This window comes from Oculina patagonica, chromosome 14 (assembly GCF_052425735.1).
Source record: "Oculina patagonica isolate OP01 chromosome 14, crgOcupat, whole genome shotgun sequence".
NCBI classification, from domain to species: Eukaryota; Metazoa; Cnidaria; class Anthozoa; order Scleractinia; family Oculinidae; genus Oculina; species Oculina patagonica.
Genome location: NC_135771.1, coordinates 7,682,556 through 7,691,527, shown reverse-complemented (window position 1 = coordinate 7,691,527; position 8,972 = coordinate 7,682,556). Strand labels below are relative to the sequence as shown.

Genomic DNA, 8,972 nt, shown 5'->3' with positions numbered 1-8,972 from the left:
ATCTGGATAAATGTGAGATGCTTAGTAAAAATAAAAATTCATCTGTAAAAAGAGACACCAGTCCCAAACTTTGAACGGGGAACGGAACCCGCGGGGGTGGGGGAGGAGGAGGAAGGGAAGAAGTTACATGACTGTAATCACTCTACCATCCGCAACGAAAGAAAAGCTTCAAAACACTGCAAAGATTAAGTCCTAAATGATTAATAAGCATATCCCGGACTCAGTTCTAGCTATTACGCTGATTGTCATCCAAACATTGGTAGATATTAGATATATTAGCTGCTGTGTACTCGCTGCGTACCTTTCTCCGAGTTTCTACATCGCTGAGTTAAGAGTACGTGTTCAAAGAGCATGGTAACGATATTAAAGCCACATTTTGTTATATATAAAATTACCTTCATATCGAAGAAAATCTTAAAAAAATAGTTTAGCAAGGTAGAAAAACACCAGGCCCGGTTGTTCAAAGCACGATTAAGCTAATCCAGGATTAGCGTGAATAATGATTTCAATTTTATATAATTTCGTTGAGGTTTTCTGTTAATATTTTCTGTCCCACAGTTTTGACATGGACCAATCTCAAACTTAACAAAATATTAGCTTTGGGAAATCCTTTAAAACAAGAGAAATTAAAATCTTGATCATCTTTTAATCCTGGGTTAGCGTTAATCGTCTTTCGAACAACCCGGCCCAGAGGTTACAATAAGCCACAAAGCAAAAGGATGGCTAAGATTTGTTGAGCTTGAGACCAATAACAAATCGTTCTAGCGAGCTACAAAATCTCTCCAATTTTGTCATCATTCTTGAGGGGGGGGAGGGGGGTACTCCCTATATAGGACTACACGGGGAGGCTCCTTCCAAGAAAGCTTCCTTTTTCAAGCTGTAGGTATATAAAAGGCCCGGGGAAGGGGGCACTCAAAAAAGTTTTATACGGGGAGGCTCCGCCCCAAGCTCTTACCCCTTACCCTTTTATATACCATTTTCACAGAAATTGTACCCCTTTCGTATATCTTTTACTGAAAAAGGTACCCCTTTCATATACCTAAAAGACATGGCATAGACTTAGAACAGGACGGCTTCTTGTCATTTTCATGTTGCGTTTTATAAATTAAAATCATACAGCCATAAAGTGCGTCTGTTCGAATACATATATACCTTTCATATACCTACATACCATTTATATACCTGAAGCCTGAAAAGGGTACCCCTTTCGGGCGGAGCCTCCCCGTATAGGCCATTATAGGGAGTACCCTCCCCCCCCGGGATAAAAGGGTAGGGATTTCACGAGTTGTAGTAAAGGAAAGGGCACTAAAAAGTACCATCTAGATATTAAAAAGGGCATTTCAAAATATCTAGAACAGACCCATCTAACGGTCGATTCCTTTAAGTATTTTAAAGTGAAATATAAAGAAAAGAGATGCAGTATCCCTTCTGTAGGTTAGTGAAAGCGGTACAAGTTTCCTATCGAAGTTATACGAAATGGTTACCTTTTCTGTCGTAAAATGGTATATGAAAGGCCAGGGTAAGGGTTAAGATCTCGGGGTGGAGCCCCACTATAAAAACGTTTTGAGTACCCTCCCCCCCCCCCCCCGCCCCCTCACCCGGGGATTAGGAGAGATTGAGAAGAATTACAAAAAATCTTCCTAGTGAGCTTAAAAAGTCTCAAATTGTACCATCTGTCAATTGTAACTTGTCATGGTGTTAGGCTTCAGTTCGCCCTTCTAGTCGGAGCGTAATTCCTGGGTGCTTTCAATAAAGTTATAGTTTAGCACTTAACGACCCCTAATGTTTGACAGCTTTGCAGTCCTTCAACCTGAAGAAGTAACCTCGTTTCGGAGAGCTCTTAAAGTATCTTACTCCACGGTATGTGCCGTCAGTTCCCAGTTTATCATCCGCTAACAATTCCACACCAGCAATGAGATGTGCGTCGTCTAATGGCAAGTGGGGCAAGTGACCCACCCATCGAAGGTTCCCGTTCCTTAAGCCTTTCTTTCCGACCAAACGGCACGCCACGTTTGAACCAATCAGCTTAGCAAAGCGTTTGTCTGTGACAGCTATTTTAGCTTGTGCGTCCTTTTTCGTTTCTACAGCAGGTACTGACTTCTTTTGACTTTGAACATTGTTCCGCTTAGGCGGTTTGGTGTTAACTCTAGGTGACGTTTTGTTGCTGCTGAGTTTAGCTGGTGTCTGGACACTTGCAGGTTTGGCTGGTTTAACCAGTTTTTGTATACTGACAGGTCTGTCTGGTTCTTGCTTGACGCGTGAAGAGTTCTCGTCACCACTCCCTCCTCCTTCACCGGACGAATCGTCTGTTTTGTTTTCCTCGCTCACTCCACTCCCCCGCGCAGTTTCTTCATGTAGCAACTCATTCTCAAGAGACAATCTAGTTCTTTAAAACGAGAAAGAAGGAAGGGACAAACATATCATGACAAAGAATCATAAAACTTAAACCTAAGGAGGCAAGATTTGTTGTGCAAAATAGTGATGCTTCACCGGAGCGTCTAGTAAGGAATGTTTAAGGACAAGCTTCTCGAGCTTTCAAACTTATTAAACTCACTTTCAAGTGAACCTTCAACAATCTCAAACCATATATGACTACCGACCAGAAATAAACGCAATTGAAACTCTCGTGAAGTTTCGGATTTTTGTTATCCAATCAAAGAAAAGCACGAACACTCGAGAGTACTCCGAAAGTTTTCACGCCATCATGACGCAATCAGTTGCTAAGCAACTTCGATACGTTGAATGCGAGCTCAGTCTGGCAACGGAGACTGCAAATTCGCGATTCACTAACACCTTTTTTCCGAGCGCTCATATCTGTTGTCCGGAATTTTAAAAGATAACTTACCTGTCGTTGAGCCCGGGATGGAGGATGTGTTTATTAGACGACTGTTCTTCTCTGTCATTCTGACTTGGAAATATAATGTGTTCCCTTGGATCAGCAGTTTCCGTTACGAAGCTTCCAGTCTGTGGCAAAAGTGATAAATACTTGTAAGCTTTAGAAAACAAATAAGGAGGAGCAAATGGGCAAGGATTGAACCACCCGAGCCAACTTTCTCAGTTGATAGAAACCAAGAACGAGCAGCTTAATTGTTTTAGCATAGCCAAGTGGCGGCTCTTTTTAACGTATGATATCAACAACACATATTTATTAACGGTTTTGTTTGATACTTTTCGGTCTTATAATTCCAGCCACAATGCCGTTCGCGCTACGAGAGCCTACTATCGATCGATAGTAGGTGTCTGTGTAGCCAATCAGATTGCGATTTTCCCAATAATCGGTTACTGTGTCATGCTAATAAGGATTAGTAGAAACTCAACCGTGTTCTGTTGGAAATACGCGAATCTGATTGGTTCTCCCATTGTTTTCAATTCGCTGGTAACACGACCTCGCGCGCCTTGCTCTCTTAAGGGACAATTTTTTTTAATCAGGCTTAAAAGTGCATAGTTTACATAAAATTATAAGTTTTGGACTGCAATTCCCTAGAGTTTTTACTAAACCAATTAGACTACTAGGGAGGCGCGGTGGCCTAATGGTAAGTGCGCCGAACTCCGGATCGAGTGGTCCGAGTTCGAGCTCCGGCCGGGGTCACTTGTGTTGTGTTCTTGTGCAAGACACTTAACTCTCATAGTCCTTCTTTCTACCCAGGTGTATAAATGGGTACCGGCGACATAATGCTGGGGGGGAACCCTGCAATGGACTAGCATCCCATTCAGGGGGGAGTAGAAATTTTCTTAGCCGCTTAATGCTACGGAAACCGGGATAAGCTCCGGCAGTGTGGGCCGCTTGGCTCGTGGCTTCTCCTCCTCCTCCAATTAGACTACTCGCCCTCGTTTCTATGAGCGATAAATATACATATCTGAACGTGATAAGCTTACCATGACTCGGTCTAACAATTCGTCCTCGCCTGCTACAAGTGACAGTTTCGTCGCGTCTTCTTGATGCGGCTTTAGCGTAAAATTAACTACTTTTCCTTCAGACGCGTGGAATTCCACCAGATGCGTTTGAGGTTGGAAGCCTTTTGCCCTGGCCGTGATTTCGTAGGAACCTGGTACGAGCAGGCGCCAGTAATCTCCATCCTTTGACGTAGTGACGTCATGACGACGATCTGCGACACTAATGGTCGCATCGGTGAGAGGCTCTCCTTGTGTGGTTTTAACAAACCCACTCACGCCGTAATGTACCTAAGAGACATGTCAAATAAAGTTTTTTTTCAGTTTGCATTTGGTCATGGATGTCTGCAGGAAACTCAGTATATCAGAGAGAGAACATTTAACATTAGATTTTCATTTAAAAAATACCTTATTCTAGCTAGATTTCGCGAGTACTGATTTTCGCGATTTCAAAATAATCGCGAAATTAGATACGCGCGAAAAAAACATTGCGCGAAATTTTAACACGCGAAAATTTATACCATATATCAAAACAATAAAAAATTTTGAATGTTTGGAAATGCAAATATCTACCCTTGAAAACGTCTTTCTGTCTTGTTTTCGACTAGCATCCATCCTCTAACTGTTTTCTTCAGCTTAAAAATCCGCCAAAACCTCTTTAGTACAGTCACAAAAGTTTCCGTTTGCAGGCTCCTTGTAGTTACATTGAACCAGACCTTTGTATATTTACAGTTGTTCCTTAGTCATTGACGACTGATCCAGAAAACACTGACAAAATCGCGAAATTTAATACACTTTTGCTCTAAGTTTTCTTGCAATCGCGAAAATTAATACTCGCGAAATTCGGCTCCCGAGTTTTCGGCTTTTCGCGAAATTAAGTACGCGCGAAAATTAGTAAGAATAAGGGTCAAGGTACCTACTAGTTGTACCTATCGGTAAGTGCCAACGAGCGAAATACTCATGTTTGTTCATAAGAAAAGATATTGAATGGTTTTTGATAGAACTATATTTGAATTGACCAAAATATGGTAAATTGCATTTTAGGTAAAAATACGGTAAAAACGTTTTTTAGGTAAAAACGTTTGACTTTCTTGTGCGTATGACATGCAGTAATTTTAAGCCTGGTTTTCACTAGCGACGCAAGCACAAGCGCAAGCACAAACGCAAGCAGCATAAGTAGTTCCTGCCAAGTGAAAACGAACGTCGACATAAGCACAAGCACGTTAGCATAAGAATATGATGTTTACAAGTTAGAAGGCTTCGTTCTCGACTCCGTTCTCCCTGCAAATATTGTGGCAGAAACTATCTCTCCTCTACTCGTGTGACGAAGAAAGTGAAAGCGACTTATAAAGGAGAAAAACGAAACATTTGGGATTATAAATATTTTTAAAGAAAGCATTCGTCTCCGTTTTTTTCGCTACTCAAGTCCGCGCCTGGGCCTTTTTGTTTTTTTGTCTACACTTCTCCGAACATTCTCGAAAAACGTTTATCAAAATCAACCGCGGCCTCTGCGACTTTGTTCAAATGCTGGAACTAGTACTTCAATTGGCTAGACACGGCTAGACGTAAACACTTTTCTTGTGCTTATGCGATGTTTGTTTTCACACGAACGCAAGCACAAGAAAAGGACAAATTTTGATCCTTGTGCTTGTGCTTGTGCTTATGCTTTCGTCGATGCCGTTTTTATAAGAGCTGTTATGCCGCTTTAGTGAGCGTCGCTTTGTATTGATGTTATTCCTACGCGGAGCGAAAATGCGTGCCAAATAATATATAAACGGTATTTGATTTGGAATAAATCATCGGTCAAACAATTACTATAAACACAATCAACACTAAAAGGTAGCATTTACCCGACTTCAGCATTCTCATAAGTCAAGAAAACTCTACTTGAAGTCAACAGTCCGCTTTTAATTTTCATCTCTCTTCGATCGTAAATCAAAGGACTCCCAAAGTCGAAACATTATTTCATCGCTTTGAAGACCTTGATGTTCATTTTTTCGGCGGTCGAATATTCTGTAGGGTATTCTCTTTCGATTTATAATTCCCTAAAGGTGTATTGATCGGTAAAGGGATGAATGACCACATTGAAAATTTTAACAGCGAGCCGCGTTGACGCCATTTTGGACATTTGCTCTCTAGCAAGGAGTGAGAGACTGGGAACCAGTTGGGAAGACGATACAACCCAAATATGGGGTTTACTTACACCCAAATATGGTCAAAAAAAAAGTCCCTTACGCAGAACTTAAGATTTTCTCTGCCTATACACTCATACGCACACGGCTCTATGATTCTGCCGCCTCGACAGCCTCGCCTCTTGGCTCGGCTGTCTCGTTGGCAATAATAAGGTAACAGACAAAAATATCTTTCCTACCTGCTGTGTAAACTCGATAAGAGCTTTTTTGTTATCAAGCCAGTACTTCTCTAAGTCGCTGCTTTTGGGAAATCGATCGCAGCCAAGTTCCAGTGTTATTTCAAAGCAGTTCGAGTGAACATAGTTATAATCCTGCATGCCTCCTGAGAGACTTGACCAGCTGGCACCATTCGTGATACCGTCTATGAAGTGCTCTTCCTTTTGGTCTGTGCAGTTCCACTTAGGGTTAGCCAGATGCATCACGGGATGTGCCTAAAGTAAAACAAGTACCTTATTACATGAAATTTTCGCGACACGTTAATTTCGCGATTTTGAGGTGCGCATATTTCGCGATTTGCGAAAATTTTGTATTTTGAATCACTTTAAATTCGCGTTCTTAACATGCCCTTGAATTTAATAAAGCGATTTCATCAAAGGAACGATAACGACAAAAGTAACAAAAACGCAACAAGTAGTCTATGCTTATAGTTGCATAAGTTATTGTTTTTGAGTGAATTGACGACAACATCCATTTACACTGAAAATCCTTCCTTCAGTAGTAATAAACTTATTTTTTTTTTGTTGACATAATGTGGATCACTTAATTTTCGCGACATGAAATGTTCGCGACACTTATTGTTCGCGTCATGTAATCAAAGGTAAATAAATTTTTGAAGAAAAAGAAAAATAAGAATTTAAAAATATATCTGCAGTATTCTTATGGTTGTGTATAATTGAACATGCTATTTTCCAAATAAATTGTATATATTTCAATTTAAAGATTTTTAAACCTTAAGTTGTTAAGTAATTTTAAGAAGTTGAAATGTGTTTTCAGAAATATAGCCTTTTCGTTGAACAAAATATAGCGGCAACCATGTGCCATCATAAAATTCAAACTGGCAGATAGCCGGATGCTTCTACAGGGAAACCTCGATATAACGAAGGGCCAACGGACTGGCAAAATACGTTCGCTAGAACGAGGTTTCGTTTTATCGAGGTTCTTTTCTGTATAATTTACAGAATCGATCGGTGTATCGAGAACTTCGTTATATAGAGATTCGTTAAATCGAGGTTCTACTTATTTTTTTACACAAAGCGAAAAAAAATTTTTTTTTTCAACAAATTTCGATTTTGGATTATTAAAATTGCAGTAAAAAATCGTTCTCTTATATGATTACTATTTACAACAATTAAATAATTTCTAACTATTATTTATGGTTTGCATACAAGCTGTCCTTATCTTGACCGATAGAAATCAGGATTGTAATCCATTTCAATGTTCAATATTTTCGCCAACCGTATTCATTTTTACCTTCTTAACGTCTCTTTGGTGCCAGTTTGTTCTACAATTTTAAACCAATATTTTTTTAAGTTGCAGTCAATTTAACGGGGTTTGTACGTAACAGAATCAGCTACAACTAGCAGCCTAGCTACAGGAGCAAATATAGGGCCCGAGATTTGGGACTTGGGTAGGTAGTCTCGCGCGGGTCCCTTCAGCTTGCGTCCTACAAGCCCTTCAATTTTCGAATTCTTGTTCAAATTGGGAAAATCAAAAGTAACAACAAAGTACCTGCGAGTACGTCTTCGCCAAACGTCTAAACACGTCATCATCAGGAGTAGCGCTGTACAAACTCTGACCTGAAGGTGAATCATCATAAGGATAAAGTGCAACCAAGGCACCGCTATGCAGACTAGCAGATAACACAAACGGGTATGTCTCGATCCAGTCCATCACGGCCTTGACCTCGGACTGGGGCGGGCCTGTAGTGCTGGGGAAAAACTGATCCGGAAAATTACGATTTAAGTCGACTCTGTAAGCATTTCGCTTCCCGACCAGTTTCTTGCCTTTGCCGCGAACCGCTGCCATTTCGTAGCCATCTGGGTTCATGCTTGGTAATATATGTATTCCAGTCGTATCCACAAGGGTCTTAATTTTAGGGTCGTTTTCGTAGTTCTCGCAAAAGTACTTTATCAGCTGAAGTAACAGTTCTCGACCTAACGCTTCGTTACCGTGAATGTTACCGATGTATTTGACTTCCGGTTCGCCCGGTTCGTGTTTTCCAGGATTGTCTGAAATCTCCATCACCCATAACTTCCGGTTTTGAACGCTGTACCCGATAGAATACAGTCTTGTAATGTCCGGATACTTCTTCGCAAAGTACTTCAAAAACCATGTCATTTCCTCGTAATCGTGGTGCTTAAATTCATCCACATTCAAGATGTCGATGCTTTTTCTCGTCTCGTCGTGGTTGCTGTCTCTTTTTCTTTGCCGCCGTGAAACATGTCTAAAACTTTCTTAAGTAACGGATTGCTGTTTGCAAAGCGCGGCGAAGTAAGAATTAAACTACATACTACGAGAACCGAGAAGCGATACATTTTAACGTCTTTCCGTCGACTAAACGGCAAATATTTCGCTAAAGCAGTCCAACAGCTTTCACTGTGAAATTTTATCAGTCTAAAATGACAATTAGATCACTTGTCCATTAACTGACAGTAGCCTGTAGAACATTTTTCAGTCGCTTTATTTAGCTCTTATCCTTGCTCTGGGTGTGGCTCAGCAATAAACAATCTCTAATCGTAGCAACAATTTATAGTGTTTACTCATTTACAAAATGCATCTGCTCTGGGCGATCAGCTGAACTAGAAATTTCATTGATATTTTTGGATAGGTTGTCGTATTTTTATTTCAAGAAAGGTAAAAATCTTAACTGGTCTGAAATCCTCGCCGGTA

At 40.6% G+C, this 8,972-nt stretch overlaps 1 pseudogene across 1 annotated transcript; it reads right to left on the bottom strand.

Annotated features, from left to right (window-relative positions):
- Positions 1 to 1,267: 1,267 nt before the first annotated feature.
- On the bottom strand, positions 1,268 to 8,732 carry LOC144638143 (carboxypeptidase D-like; annotated as a pseudogene). The gene is made up of 5 exons (XR_013567887.1): positions 7,812 to 8,732; positions 6,263 to 6,514; positions 3,877 to 4,182; positions 2,846 to 2,964; positions 1,268 to 2,386 (listed from the first exon to the last, which is right to left on the bottom strand). The product of XR_013567887.1 is annotated as a carboxypeptidase D-like (transcript).
- Positions 8,733 to 8,972: the final 240 nt, after the last annotated feature.